Source organism: Podarcis vaucheri, assembly GCF_965113315.1.
Source record: "Podarcis vaucheri genome assembly, chromosome: 9".
In the NCBI taxonomy this organism is placed as follows: domain Eukaryota; kingdom Metazoa; phylum Chordata; class Lepidosauria; order Squamata; family Lacertidae; genus Podarcis; species Podarcis vaucheri.
This window is the reverse complement of record NC_138767.1, coordinates 71,452,858-71,467,632: the sequence shown is the minus strand read 5'-3', so window position 1 is coordinate 71,467,632 and position 14,775 is coordinate 71,452,858.

Genomic DNA, 14,775 nt, shown 5'->3' with positions numbered 1-14,775 from the left:
TAATGGCGAGGAAAATATCCCCAGGCTAATCGCACAACCCAAGCCGTAGGGAAAACTGAGAGCAGGAGTGATCGAGGACCAGTTGAGTAGAATGAATCCAGGGCTGGACTTGCACTGAAGAGACCTGGGTTCAAATTCTCACCCGCTACATTTTTTTAATGGGATGTACCCCTCGAAACAGGGATGTGGGTGGTGCTGTGACTTGGTGGGTGACTTGCCGATCAGAAGGTTGGTGGTTCGAATCCCCGCAACGGGGTGAGCTCCCGTTGCTCGGTCCCTGCTCCTGCCAACCTAGCAGTTCGAAAGCATGTCAAAGTGCAAGTTGATAAGCAGGTACCGCTCTGGCAGGAAGGTAAACGGCGTTTCCGTGCGCTGCTCTGGTTCGCCAGAAGCGGCTTAGTCATGCTGGCCACATGACCCGGAAGCTGTACGCTGGCTCCCTCAGCCAATAAAGCGAGATGAGCGCCGCAACCCCAGAGTTGGTCACGACCGGACCTAATGGTCAGGGGTCCCTTTACCTTTACCTTTACAACTACTTTTAAATGTTACAGAAAACATTGGGAGATCTTGCAACTCCCATGGCCCATTTGTTTTGGCTTCAAGAACCTGGCACAGTCAGCCTTATTCCCTAAACCGCAGTGTTACCATTCTCTGACCCAAGAAACTGGAATCTGCCCCGTCTCACCAAAGCCCATTCTCTCCTCATTCTGTCAGGTGCCAGAAGCTACTCCCTGCATCTCAGGGTTTGATCCTCAAGAGATCTGGCAAACCTACAAATGTTTAGGCTTTTGTGCGTGTTCTACTAAACCAGTAAAAAATAAAATAAAATGGAGGGAAGGAGACTCCCAGCCTTAGCCTAGGTATCTGCTTGCTCCAGCTCTCCAGTCCTGCTCACTTTGAAAACTGCAAATGCAGCAGCAATTGAAAAGCCTTCTGCGGAACGCACAATTATCTGGATCACAGCCATAGACTTGACCTCATTTTTCTGCCACATAAGTAGTCCCATTATCTTGAGTAGGGCTGTTTGCTGAAGTAAATCTACACCTATGCCCAGTTACCATGGGGCAAATCCCACCAAATTTACTCTGGAGAGGCACCCATAAGTTAAGGCTGCACTTCTGAGTCTGAATCCTAGGTGACAGATAACAGAATATTTCTATATCTCAACAGTTTCAGTGGGATGACACCAGAGTAAGTGGCCAATGATTTACTTCACGGAGATGAATTCTCATTTCTGGAATTCATGTGAATCGAGATCTTTCATCCTAGCACAATACTTCCTTCACACAATGTATTTTCAGCTGCCTGCTGGTTTTACACTAATGGTTCCTAATTTTGGGCAGGGTCAACACCTATCAATAATGCCAGCCATTTATATGAAGTCATTTATCATGCAAATCTACTTTTCTGGACACTTAAAAAAATAGGCTTATTTTCCCACAGGCTTTCAGTGGAAATTGCCCTAGCTCGTAGCAACCATCCTTCATTTAAATTCTCTTCCTCTCTTCCTCTCTGGTTTATTTTTGAAGGTCTCGAAAAACTGCAAAGAGAGAAGATTAGCATACACTCATCAGTGCTAATAAGTGGCCAAGGCTGAATTAAATGCTACAAGAAACATGGGACTGCTACTGAAAACAGCTCACCATTCCTGACATCTTGTAGTTAGGCCAGTTCTGCATATACAGCAGGATCAGAAGGAATGCAGAGGTAGTATAATGGACTTAAAGAGCACAGGTGAGGGACTTAATTTCTGAATGTTCCCCTAACAAAACATCGCCCTGCAAACAGGAAAGTAGCATTGTCAGGAGGAAAGGTTCTGGTGCAGTTCCTTGCCTGCTCTGTTGATTTTTTTGCTTGTGCTGAACAGTGGATTATTCAGAAATGTCATCCCCATCTGAAATGATCCCCATTCTAGCACCTCAAACCACCTCATATTGTGGTATGCATAGACTAAGCCCAAGTTCTCTCATGTTCTGACATCATTACACTTTGCACTTCCTTACCACCAGCAGCTAACTACAGTGGTACCTCAGGTTACAGGCGCTTCAGGTTACAGACTCCGCTAACCCAGAAACAGTACCTCAGGTTAAGAACTGTGCTTCAGGATGAGAACAGAAATCGCACAACGGCAGCAGGAGGCCCCATTAGCTAAAGTGGTGCTTCAGGTTAAGAACAGTTTCAGGTTAAGAACGGACCTCCAGAACGTATTAAGTTCTTATCCCGAGGTACCACTGTATAGTGAGTAAGTTTCTGGCGAACCAGAGCAGCTCACGGAAACACCATTTACCTTCCCGTCGGAGCGGTACCTATTTACTTGCACTTTTTGGCATGCTTTCAAACTGATAGGTTGGCAGGAGCTGGGACTGAACAATGGGAGCTCACTCCTTCTGATCGGCATGCGCTAGAGGCTCAGTGGTTTAGACCACAGTGCCACCCGTGTCCCGGGCAGGGTATTATTATTATTATTATTATTATTATTATTATTATTATTATTATTATTATTGCTTTACAGCAGGAAAGCCTATCTGCAAGTCCCTTAATTAATCCTGGCACATACCTGCAAGTGGTTAAAGTTCCTATGCTGGCAAACATGGGCACAATTAATTTATTTTCAGTACAAACTCTGACTGCAGCATGGATTACAGAGGCACATAGCATAAGGAGGTATCATATAGGGAGGTAGTCAGCAACGAAATGGCAACTGACACCAACCGGAACAGAAGGCCAATTTTTTAAAAAAGATGTGTTGTTTTGCAATCTATCCTTGGGAAGGCCAGTATTAGAGAAACAAGCACATCTCCCTTGCCATCTACTACTTATCCGACGCAAGAGATGCTCTGGATTCCCTACGGCTTCTCTCAAGTTGCCTCCGGCTTAATTAATTGACTGGGACTTGCTGCAACAGAGCCCCATCTTGTTGTTGTTTACAAGCAGTGATTTCAGGAAGGAAAAAGCGGAAAACAGAGGGTGATCGTAAGAAGCCTGGAGCAGGCTCCCATATAACAAGAAATAGCTGTGTTTTGTTAGATTTCAACTAAAGGGAAGTATTAGCAGCTTTAAGCTATATTATATTTTATATTACATTATAATTGTTGTATGTTTATTTTCACATTCTTGCCCTGCCTTCTTAACTGATTGAGACATTGGTTGTTCCGGGAAATAATTTAGTTTTGCTTCCTTAACTGCCAGGAACTTAAAATACAAATTAAACATAGTTGTATGTCAGGGTGGCACTGTGGGTTAAACCACAGAGCCTAGGACTTGCTGATCAGTAGGTCGGCGGTTCGAATCCCCATGACAGGGTGAGCTCCTGTTGCTCGGTCCCTGCTCCTGCCAACCTAGCAGTTCGAAAGCACATCAATGTGCAAGTAGATAAATAGGTACCCCTCTGCTTGGAAGGTAAACGGCGTTTCCGTGCACTGCTCTGGTTTGCCAGAAGCGGCTTAGTCATGCTGGCCACGTGACCCGGAAGCTGTACGCCGGCTCCCTCAGCCAATAAAGCGAGATGAGCGCCGCAACCCCAGAGTCGGTCACGACTGGACCTAATGGTCAGGGGTCCCTTTACCTTTACCTATATCAGGGCCAAACTAAATGTGATGTTAATTGCAATTAACATTTATGGGTTGTTGTTTTTTAATAGCAGGTGAAAGGTGGGAACTAAGACAAAGCCTAGCATCATGTTTGTTTGTTCAAAGATGTTTATAATCCACATGTTCATTAAGGTATATCAAGGTGGTATACTACAAAATACAAAAAAAATCAGTAAAAGTATTTAAAAAAACCCATTATTAAAAACATCGAGGACAACGTTGATGCTCCAGTACAACGTTACTGTAACAACTTTCTAAAACTATCCAATCACTGAACGTCACTTTCGATCCTTCATTTGCATAACTATCTACAGTATCCTCCTGCTGGCCTAGGGTGAGAACTTCAGTACATAACACCAAGAAAAAGCTGTGTCTTCACTCTATATAGAGGGTGGTGCTGTGGTGTAAACCACTGAGCCTTGGGATTGCTGATCAGAAGGTTGGCAGTACATAACACTTCCATTTTACAGACTGTACATTCTAGAAGGGGAGGGGAGGGGAGGGACAGTCCCCTGCTGCAGGAATTCCTTTCCTCTTCTTAGATGGCATTTTTGAGGGACGGGCAAAGACAGTGCCCTCCTGTTTCGTCACCTGATATGAAATGGGAAGGTGCCGCCCCAACTCACTGCCACCCAAGCCTTCCTTCTTACATATATATTAATTTTTATTTTATTTCACAAATATAAAATTATAAGAATCCAAATTGCATATCTTTTTTTAGAGATTTCTCCAAATCTCTAGACTTCTCAGCTTCCCCTCCATGGATCCTATTTTCCACCTTCTCAACTGCATATTATTTCATAGTCCATATTTATATCTTTCCATATTATCCATAATATTTGCTACATTACAAGTGTTATTAAAATCCTGCTAAGGTTTTCATCTGCTTACAGTGATCTCCTAGATAAATTATATTTTTTTCCCATTCTTCGTTGAAGTTTTGGTCTTCTTGGTTCCTGAGCCTTCCAGTCAGTTTTGTCATTTCGGCATAGTCCAACAGCTTTATTTGCCATTCCTCTCTGGTATGGACTTTGTCTTCTTTCCATCTCCGGGCTAGTAGCATCCGCATTGCTGTTGTCAGATACATGAAAAGTCTTTTCTCTTCCTGTGGAATGTTGGTACCTTCAATTCCTAATAAAAGGCTTCTGGGTTTGTTTTTACAAAAGTTATTTTAAACATTTTTTTCCAATTCATTATATCCTATGTACAAGCAGTGCCTGGGGAAATGATTTCTTAAGCCATATGGGTTTGTTTTACTAAACCTGTTCATGTTTCTAATGTCACTTCTGGTCTGGTGTTGCTTGTTTGAAAACAGACACTGTATATTTTTTTATAAACATTTTTTATAATGGGGGTATCCTTGGTCTGTCACTAGTCCTGGGTAAGATTCCTTCACTGACTCACCCACACTATGAATTAATAATAGGGTTCTACCCTTGGGTTAGGGTCGCAGGTGGTGCTGTGGGTTAAACCACAGAGCCTAGGGCTTGCCGATCAGAAGGTCGGTGGTTCGAATCCCTGCGACGGGGTGAGCTCCTGTTGCTCGGTCCCTGCTCCTGCCAACCTAGCAGTTTGAAAGCACATCAAAGTGCAAGTAGATAAATAGGTACCGCTCCAGTGGGAAGGTAAACGGCGTTTCCGTGTGCTGCTCTGGTTCGCCAGAAGCGGCTTAGTCATGCTGACCACATGACCCAGAAGCTGTATGCCGGCTCCCCGACCAATAAAGCGAGATGAGCGCCGCAATCCCAGAGTCGGTCACAACTGGACCTAATGGTCAGGGGTCCCCTTTACCTTTTTAATATAATGTTTCAGAAGTGAGCATCTTGGAAACTAGGGATGGAGAAGAAATATAATTTGGTACGTGTTCAAAGCCGAATGTGTCACATTCACCCAGAATGTGAACGGAAAAACAGCTATCCTTTGAAATTGGAACCTACCTGAATTTTGCAATGCAGTTCACCTGCCAGCCAAAAAATATTTACAAAAATAATATATGGGGGGGTGCATAAAAATGAAGATATAGGTGAAAGTAACATAGAAAAATGCATTATATTAAGGGAGGTTGCTTGCAAAAATGTATACACTTGGCATGCAAAAACGTGTTCATTTGGAAAAATTTGCACTTAAATGCTGATGAATTTTCATGGTTTTTTTAAAAAAAATATTCTGTAAATTGCTGCAAAATGTGGAGAACTGAATTTAATATTAGAAACATGAGAAACAGAAAGAACCAAAATTGGTGGATCCTTCCATCCCTATTGGGGATTTAGGGATGCTATGAGAAAATGATAGAAAATCAATGATTTTATATGCCATATAAAGTCGTTTAAAAGGCAGAAAGGTAAGATATTAATATTTTTAATAAAGAACTGTACCACTCATTTCAAACTGCAAGTGGAGACTCACATTTAATGCTTCTTCTTACCAAAGTATTAACTGCACATAGAAAACTAACCTGTCAGGAAAAAGGTAAGGCCAGAACGCCTCCCCAAGGTTAGTAGTTTTCTATATGCAGGATTTTGGTTTGCTTTGGTGTTGAATGGAGAAGCACTGAAACATTCAAACAGAGACACTCGCAACAGCCTGGGAGTCATTTTGGACTCACAGCTGTCCATGGAGGCGCAGGTTAATTCTGTGTCCAGGGCAGCTGTCTACCAGCTCCACCTGGTACGCAGGCTAAGACCCTACCTGCCCGCGGACTGTCTCAGCAGAGTGGTGCATGCTCTAGTTATCTCCCGCTTAGACTACTGCAACGCGCTCTACGTGGGGCTACCTTTGAAGGTGACCCGGAAACTGCAATTAATCCAGAATGCAGCAGCTAGACTGGTGACTGGGAGTGGCCGTCGGGACCACATAACACTGGTTCTGAGAGATCTGCATTGGCTCCCAGTACGTTTCCAAGCACAATTCAAAGTGTTGGTGCTGACCTTGAAAGCCCTCAACGGCCTCGGTCCGGTATACCTGAAGGAGCGTCTCCACCCCCATCATTCAGCCCGGACACTGAGATCCAGCGCCGAGGGCCTTCGGGCGGTTCCCTCATTGCAAGAAGTGAGGTTACAGGGAACTAGACAGAGGGCCTTCTCGGTAGTGGCACCCGCCCTGTGGAACGCCCTCCCTTCAGATGTGAAGGAAATAAGCAGTTATCCTATCTTTAAAAGACATCTGAAGGCAGCCCTGTTCAGGGAAGTTTTTAATATTTGACGCTGTACTGTTTTGAACACTTGATTGGAAGCCGCCCAGAGTGGCTGGGGAAACACAGCCAGATGGGCGGGGTATAAATAATAAATTATTATTATTATTATTATTATTATTATTATTATTATTATTATTATCTCCAGACATACACTTACTGTTTATGAGAACCAGGCCACAGTCTCCTGTACGCACAGATTAAAACAAAAGTAAATGAAACCGAGTCTGAACTGATGAGAAAATTCTGCAAAATCTCTACCTTATAAGCCCAGTCTTCTGCAAGTTAATTTTCATCGCATACTTTTTCCTAGAGCACCTCAAAAGGACAGGAAAATCAGGTAGCTAACTTTCCCCAGAGAAACGGAACAAGTGGCGCTTTCCCAGTCCTGTGGCCTGTTGCTATTTTTAAAACTTGGCAGCAGGATTCGTTCTCCGGTGCCTAATCTGTAGCAGCAGGTCAAGCTGCCAGCCGAGGAGAGAGCCTGCCCTCTTTTGGAGGACGGACAGCAGTGCCTGTTTTCTCAAAGCAGGTAACCCAGGAAGGAGCTCGGCTTCCTGGAGAAGAGGAGGTGAAGGGGTGATATGATAGCCATGTTCAAATATATAAAAGGATGTCACATAGAGGAGGGGGAAAGGTTGTTTTCTGCTGCTCCAGAGAAGCGGACACGGAGCAATGGATCCAAACTACAAGAAAGAAGATTCCACCTAAACATTAGGAAGAACTTCCTGACAGTAAGAGCTGTTTGACAGTGGAATTTGCTGCCAAGGAGTGTGGTGGAGTCTCCTTTTTTGGAGGTCTTTAAGCAGAGGCTTGACAACCATATGTCAGGAGTGCTCTGATGGTGTTTCCTGCTTGGCAGGGGGTTGGACTTGATGGCCCTTGTGGTCTCTTCCAACTCTATGATTCTATGATTCCTATGTGCTGAACGGATCTGGCCCTCTGAGGTCTGGATTGCTGGAGCGAATTAAAAGCACCTCTTTACATGCTGTTGCTTAAGAAGAGCAATGGGACAAAAAGCAGACCAGGATGATGGCTTGAAAGAAAATACAGTGGTACTTCGGGTTAAGTACTTAATTCGTTCCGGAGGTCCGTTCTTAACCTGAAACTGTTCTTAACCTGAAGCACCACTTTAGCTAATGGGGCCTTCTGCTGCCGCTGCGCCGCCACAGCACAATTTCTGTTCTCATCCTGAAGCAAAGTTCTTAACCCGAGGTACTATTTCTGGGTTAGCGGAGTCTGTAACCTGAAGCGTATGTAACCTGAAGTGTATGTAACCCGAGGTACCACTGTACTCTAGTGGGGAATAAAATTAAATTGAAAGCTGATCTAGCCTTGGTTCTTAGGCAGAGCAAATAACACTGGAAGGGGGAGGAATCCTGCCCCATGCAATTTGCCCATCCACAACAAAAACTATTTTTGCAGAGTGAGATGGATGTTCGTTGTCTTTTTTCTAAATTGAAATCACCTGAGGGTGAGGCATGATCGAGATTTTGCAGAATTGTGAATGCTGTAGAAATGAAGATAATTTTCCTCCCCCCCCCATTCAAAAACTACTAATGCTAAAACTAGAATCACATCAGTAGGCAGCAGATTCACGACGAATAAATAAATAAATAAATAACACCACTCCTCACTTCTCAGTAACAAACTTATCGAATTCACACTCCCCAAGATGCGGCGATTCAGAGAGGATTGAATTGTTGACAGCCGAATGGCTGAATGAATTCTGTATGCAAAGACAGTTTTGCGATGCCGACTCCTATGAGGTCAGAGGATGCAGTGCAAGTGAAGTCAGTTGGTGACAGCTAGAGTGAGGAGGGCAGGTGAGGAGAAGGTGCTGAAGAAATACTTGAGGGGGAAAAAGAGGGCAGAAGACACTCAGAGGAAGAGGAGGAATACAAGCAACAGGAACCATTGAAATTCAGGTTTTTTTAACAGCAGTTTACTACCTTACCACATACTCAGCTGTGGTTTGGGTCGAGTCATTTGTTTTTTCTTGTCCTTTATTCATTGTTATACAGTGGTACCTTGGGTTACATATGCTTCAGGTTACATACACTTCAGGTTACAGACTCCGCTAACCCAGAAATAGTGCTTCAGGTTAAGAACTTTGCTTCAGGATGAGAACAGAAATCGTGCTCCGGCGGTGCGGCAACAGTGGGAGGCCACATTAGCTAAAGTGGTGCTTCAGGTTAAGAACAGTTTCAGGTAAAGTACGGACCTCCAGAACGAATTAAGTACTTAACCCGAGGTACCACTGTACTTGGTAATTGGCTAATCGCTCCATGAGTTTATTAAGAGAAAATAAATATTGTTGATATACATGTTTGCTAGACTTCAGATTCATGGCTAATTTGCCTCTCTACTTCCATGGTTGAGAACTGTGTGCAATGTTGCATATCCTTGCAAGCAATTGACTAGGTCTGTTGTCTTCCCATCCTGCTCAGGGTCTTTCCAGAAGCTTCTGGCTGGTCAGCTGGTGAAAAAGGATATCGGACTAGACAGCATCCTAGAATGGTGCCATTCTCTGGGGTGCCCACCCCTTAGGATTCTGTGTGAATCACTGTTCTGAGGTAAAAGGTAAAGGTAAAAGGTAAAGGACACCTGGACAGTTAAGTCCAGTCAAAGGCGACTATGGGGTGCGGCGCTCATCTCGCTTTCAGGCCGAGGGAGACGGCGTTTGTCCACAGACAGCTTTCCGGGTCATGTGGCCAGCATGACTAAACTGCCTCTGGCACAGCAGAACTCTGTGATGGAAACCAGAGTGCATGGAAATGCCGTTTACCTTCCCGCCACAGTGGTACCTATTTATCTACTTGCACTGGCGTGCTTTTGAACTGCTAGGTTGGCAGGAGCTGGGACAGAGCAACGGGAGCTCACTCTGTCGTGGGGATTTGAACCTCCGACCTTCTTGGGCAAGCCCAAGCAATTCAGTGGTTTAGACCACAGTGCCACACGCGTAAGCAAACCATGAGTAGCGACTAATGCAAAATGGCCTACCTCTTCTGAGGGCAGGTTATTCTTCCATGTATCAACATTGGAAGGACTGAGTTAGTCCATCACATCCAATACAGAATTTCCTACGTCCAGCATCAGCTGACTGGAAGAATGCAAAATCCTAACACAATTTACAGTGTCATCACCTCCTGGCAAATAGAAAAGGAAGAAATGGAGGCAGTGAGAGATTTTACTTTCTTGGGCTCCATGATCATTGCAGATGGTGACAGCAGTCATGAAATTAAAAGACGCCTGCTTCTTGGGAGAAAAGCAATGACAAACCTAGACAGCATCTTAAAAAGCAGAGACATCACCTTGCCAACAAAGGTCTGTATAGCTAAATGTATGGTTTTCCCAGTAGTGATGTATGGAAGTGAGAGCTGGACCATAATGAAGGCTGAGCGCCGAAGAATTAATGCTTTTGAATTATGGTGCTGGAGGAGACTCTTGAGTGTCCCATGGACTGCAAGAAGATCAAACCTATCCATTCTTAAGGAAATCAGCCCTGAGTGCTCACTGGAAGGACAGATCCTGAAGCTGAGGCTCCAATACTTTGGCCACCTCATGAGAAGAGAAGACTCCCTGGAAAAGACCCTGATGTTGGGAAAGATGGAGGGCACAAGGAGAAGGGGACGACAGAGGACGAGATGGTTGGACAGTGTTCTTGAAGCTACCAGCATGAGTTTGACCAAACTGCGGGAGGCAGTGGAAGACAGGAGTGCCTGGCGTGCTCTGGTCCATGGGGTCACGAAGAGTCGGACACAACTGAACGACTAAACAACAACAACAGTCTCCTCTATATTGCTAGCAATTTTCTTGGGCCTCCCGTAACTCTGGCTCAGATTTGTAAGGTGCTGAGAACTGTAGTTCTGTGAGGGGAGGGGGGAAACCGCAGTTCCCAGGATTCTTGGGGGAGGGGAGTCATGCGCTTTAAACGTATGTTTCCAATATATGGCATGGATCTGCTTATTGTACTGTGATTACTTCAGTGGCATATTTTTTAGTGGAAGGGCATGCCACAAACAATCTCAAATTAATAAATAAATACTTACCGAAGGGTCTCATGTGTCAAGCTCAAGTCATGCTCTCACACACTTCACGTGCATTTCATTGAGGAAGGTGCAGCACAACATCTTTGTGCATTGGTCCTGAAGTTAATTAGTAGCAGCGAGGGTGCCATTTGGATTTTCTACCTCAGATGCCAAAGATTACCAGTCGTCATGACAACTCCTTGCAGAGCAGCACAGCTGATCATTGCAATATTGAGGGTTGCCTCCCACCTGTGACATTTTAATTTTACCATTAGTGCCATGTGTGTGAATGCAAGTTAAAAGTTACTTTTTGAGCTCGTCTGCCCATGTTTGCAGAGGTGGGGGCATCAGTGGTGAAGAGAAGAACCTTTAGATCAGGGGTGTCCAAACCTTTTTCAAAGAGGGCCAGATTTCATGAAGTGAACATGCTTTTTTAAAGGATTTATCCCCAAAGTTATTGAGCTTTTTTAGGATTGAAATTGCTGAGCTTTTGGGGGATTTTACCCCAGGACATATACTGCCACAGAGGCCAGATTAAATTGACAGGTGGGCCGGATTAGGCCCCCCAAACGGACTTTGGACATGCCTGCTTTAGAGTAACTACTCTGAGGTTTTGGAATAACCCTTCTTCCCAGGTGAATTTTTTTTTTTTGGGGGGGGGTGTTAAGCCTACTCATTCGTACTTGGGTTTGTAGAGTCCTTGGTCCCATTGTGGGAGCCTGGGGTCAGGGAAAGTATGAAAGATTATATATAAGCTCTTGTGGCCATTTCATTTCCTAGTTGATCTCTTGTCCTCTTCTTGCCCTTTCTTTTCTCTTGTCCTTTTACATCTTTGATATTCCACCCCTCCCCCTTGTCTTTGTAGATAGAATATTTCTGTGGAGGATATTTGTTGTTGGCATTCATCTGTCTCGAGAGACAATGGAGTGCGCCTCTAGGAGTTACATCAAACCACTGGAGAATCACAGCGCCTGCTGTGGCTGCAAAGGCCGGTGACTTGTAACTGCTGCCTCCCGCATTGTTTTTGCTGCAATAACAGCAGCCAGCAGCGTAGCGTGAGTTGTCAGCACCCGGGGCAACGCAAGTAATTTGCGCCCCCTAACCCGGGGCAAGGCAAGTAATTTGCGCCCCCCCTAACCCCTAACCTGTGAGTTGCCGCTGGCGCTGCCGCCCAAACGACGCCGCTTGCCCGGAGGAGGAGGGGGGCAGAGAGGTGAGGAAAATGCAACGGCCCAGCAGCTGCAGCAGCACCGGCGGAGGCGGGACTGTGAGGAGGGGCTGCCTGGCGCATCCTCCGCGGCGAGCGCTGAGAGCCGCTGCCTGCCGGGCGCCTTCAGCCCGGACGCGCGCACAGCTCGTCGGTTCCGCGAGACATGCGGCTCCGCTACAGCCTGCGCCCGAGGCTCTTCGGCGACTCCGGAGGCAGCGAGCCGCCCCCCCCAGATGTTGCGCCCGGTGCGGCCGGCACCCCTGGCACCCCCCACGCTACGCCACTGACAGCAGCAAAGTGACATCTCTGAGGCGCAAGCCTGGGCAGTGTGGATGAAGGTCCTGGGCTGCCCAGACTACAAAACCCCTTCTTGGCCTTGTTGATGTGGTTCAAAGGAAAGCGGAGCAATACATTTGGCACCAGCCTGGTTGCAGGAGGCATAAGAGGGGGCCATCCAACCGTCTTAGGGACTCCACTCTGGATTTGTGTAAGGTTCCTTAGACTTTTCTTCACCCAAAGATGTCCCACAAGGCAGTGGGTCGGGTATTGTGGGGATACCGAGTATATCTCAGTGAAGACCTTACTTGGAAAATCAATACAACCCAGGTGGTTAAGAAAGCCCAACAGAGACTCCATTTCCTCAGAGTATTGCGGAAGAACGATGTCAATCAACATTTGATGATCTCCTTCTACCGGTCAACAATAGAAAGTGTCCTTTCATACTGCATCACGGTGTGGTACGCTGGTTTGACATCAACTGATAGGAAGTGCCTACAGAGGGTGGTGAATACAGCACAATATATTATGGGCTGTCCCATGAATCTGCTGGATGAAATAGCGGAAGAACGTTGCCTCCGGAGAGTGAGGAAAATTCTCAGAGGTGATTCACACCCTGGCCGGCACTTTCTTGATCTCCTGCCTTCGAGCAGAGGATATAGAAGCATGATTAGTCGCACCAACAGGGTAAAGAACAGCTTCTATCCATGGGCTGTTAGGCTGCTGAATGAAAAGATAACAACAGGGCAACTGACTTTCAGGTTTGGAGGGTGTGCGTCAGTAAACGAGGGGAATTAAGATTAAGAGAGCTCATGTAATCTCACTGTATACAAGTTGTACAAGTGACAATAAAGTATTTCAAAACTAAGTAAGCATCTGGGAACTTTGGCAGATGGACATAGAGTTGGAAGGGTCATCAAGTTTAACCAAGTCTGGGTGGTACAGACTTGAATGTGTGATGTAAAGGAAGTTATTGTGGCGGGACTAGGTCATACCATTACTACAGAAGAAGAGTTATGCCTCCTTTTCTTTAGCCTAACCCAGAATATCCTTTTGATAATGACTCTTGTTGAGGTACTGCTGCTGAACGCCAAGACAATAAACTGAAATACTGGATGGGCATGATGAACTGATGTATATTCCTGAGCCCGTTGGACAAAGCAGTAACAAAGTTTGACTTATTCCAGCTTTGTCCTCCAAGGTTCTTGGTACAACAGCAGTGCCAGATTTACATATAAGCTAAACAAGCTATAGCTTAGGGCCCCACTCTCTCGGGGGCCCCCCAAAAAATTAAAGGAAAAAAACCTGGATGTACATTTCCAAAATATAAGATAAAAAAACAAATAAAATAAAACCTAATACAGCAACAGTGTTTTGTGTTGTGTAGGCTCCTATGATGTAAGTAATAGGCCCCGCCTGGTAGCCTGCTCCCTAAAATATCACTGGTTTGCTCATTTCTATATATAGGGTGCCTACATTCTGCATGTGCAAATGGCTTTAGATACCTATTAAGTCCATAAATTAAAATATAGCATATATTCAACACAAAAAACAGCGACAATTTGTTGTTTACAAAGGACAGCTGGACATATAAAGGGCCCCATTACCTTCAGTAGCTTAGGGCCTTGTCAAACTTAAATCCGGCCCTGTACAACAGGTATCTTAAATCTAAAAGATGGTGTTGCAAACACGTGTCATGATTCCACTCACCATTTCAGGACCCTGTTGCTTAATCACAAATGTTCTTATCAGAGAATGTACAGTGGTACCTCGGTTTAAGTACTTAATTCGTTCCGGAGGTCTGTTCTTAACGTGAAACTGTTCTTAACCTGAAGCACCACTTTAGCTAATGGGGCCTCCTGCTGCCGCTGCGCCGCCGGAGCACAATTTCTGTTCTTAACCTGAAGCACTATTTCTGGGTTAGTGGAGTCTGTAACCTGAAGCGTATGTAACCCGAGGTACCACTGTACTAAGGAAAAGATGATGAAGTATCCCAGGCATGATGGAGAACTGATTCATAATTGTAGTCAGGGCTGTGGGTGCTGTATACATGGCACCAGTAAGAACCAGAGGCTTTCCAGTAGGTAATTACCAGATCTGCATAGGAAAACATTCCCCTGTTCCATTATATGCACTGCTTCTAAAATTACCAAGGAATTGTTAATTTCCCCCTTCCCAACACACACAAACACACATTGTTAACAGAGAAACCTGATGTTGCAATCAGTACGGTTTGTGGGTTGCCCAGGCATTTTAGAACATCGTCTATTCCTAACGCTCAGTGCAGGCTTCCCAGCTGAATCTAAGATGCCAGGTTAAAATGCATTAAGACAGCACATCTTTCCTCAATGTTTGCAATTCGTCTTTTTTGCAAAGATGGATATTTTTCATATGTTTGGCAGGTCACGAGCCCCAAAAGCTCTGCTCTGTTGACGTTGTTATTTATGCTCTGCAGCAACATTATCAATGATGTTGTCA